Consider the following 1,786-nt stretch of genomic DNA (forward strand, 5'->3'; position numbering starts at 1 on the left):
AAAGTTAATGATAATATATGAAAGACTGGGGTTAATGAACTTGCGATATATGAGAAGTGATCGCTGAACTGAATACATATTATGATATGTTATGATTGGTAATTTGCTTTGCGCCTGGCGAGGACGATTGATATATCTCGCTTTCTCGAGGTTACAGCGCCGGCGTAAGGATGGTTGGTTAATTCCGCTTACGTTGAGATGTGGGGTCTGAGGCAGTCACCCGCCCTCATTGATGAGTCCATATTTGATGATAATTTTTTGCTTGAATTGGATGGATTTCATCACATAAACTCACACTTATTCACCAAAATAGCATACTTTTGTGTTTTATCATATAAAGTCATACTTATTCACCAAAATAGCAATTTAATCCCACTTTTATTCCATTCGATGCCGTCATATGTTTGTTGAGTGATTTCAGGTCCTATAGGCAAGAATGGTTTGGTAGAAGTGGAAGAAAGCATGCAAAAAGGAAAAAAACATGAAGAAAACAAAGGAGAAAAGTATTTCAGAGTGTGCCCACACACACTTTCTGTCCCCACGCACAAGGGTCAAAATCACCAGTCCCACGCACAATACAGAAATCAGCAAGTGTGCCTATGAACAACCCTGTGCGTACGTACAGGTGAAAAATCAGCAAGTGTGCGTACGCACAAGTCCCTGCATGTGACTTCAATAAAAAGACACATGGCTCGCGATTTTGAAACTTGTCTAGCCCAATTTTGGAAGGTTTAATGCTGATTTGAAGTGCTAAGCCATGCCCACTAAAGCTGAAAGGCCCAATAAAGAGAATGGCCTCTACCGTTTATTCGACCTCTTTAAGGAGGTCGGATCCGATGAAAATGGGCAGCTTATGCTCATCCAAGTAAGTAACTGCCTCCCTGAATCTCTCACCCACTTCTAGAAGAGATATCCTAACAACTCTATGATAAAGGAACGGTTATCCACCATCAGAAGTGGAACTACTCCAATGGTGATTATTGGCTCATCTTCTATAAATTCCCCTGATACACTCAAAACATTTAAGTTCCAATACACAAAAAATCTGCTGAAACCCTTGCTGACTTAAGCATCGGAGTATTTTGTAGGTTTCACCCTCCCTCCCCCCCACTTTCTCACGAACAACTCGGACGACGGTCACAGGACATGGGACAAGTCGGAACACATTCTATTAAAGATTTGGACCTCACTTACAAGCCCAAAAACAACCCCATTTCAGGTAACCTTCAAAACAAGGTACCAAAACGAATAAAGTGCTTTACTATTCTCTTGTACTTGGTTAGCTAACAGCAACCCCAAAATTCAAAATTAAAATGTTTCTATGCAATCATACACTATCCTATGCAAACTCAAATTGAAGATGCTTACATAGAATCGCAACAAAATTTTGAAACAAATTTAATGATTATAATTATTTGTTTCCATATTCACATTGACATGGGAAGTACATATCAAATATCCGAGCCTTATATCAGTCTCACCAATAAGGTACTGGATAAGGGTGTTTTAGCCTTTTTTTTTAAATAAATTCTAAATATTTTAGTCTTTTTAAATTGAATTCATATTTTATTTCAAATACAATTAAACAACCTTAAATCTAAAATTATATATTTATCTTTTCGAAACAATATTAAGCTTTGATTTTGTATTTCATGCTTATTTATATATTATATATTATGCTTTTATAATTGTAAAATATTCAAATTGTTTCAATTATGATATTTTAAGTGTAACTGTGTAATACTAAAAGATTTCAATAAAGAAAAAACTTTTTACGGAAAAGTTT

Source organism: Arachis duranensis, chromosome 2, assembly GCF_000817695.3.
Source record: "Arachis duranensis cultivar V14167 chromosome 2, aradu.V14167.gnm2.J7QH, whole genome shotgun sequence".
Taxonomy (NCBI): domain Eukaryota; kingdom Viridiplantae; phylum Streptophyta; class Magnoliopsida; order Fabales; family Fabaceae; genus Arachis; species Arachis duranensis.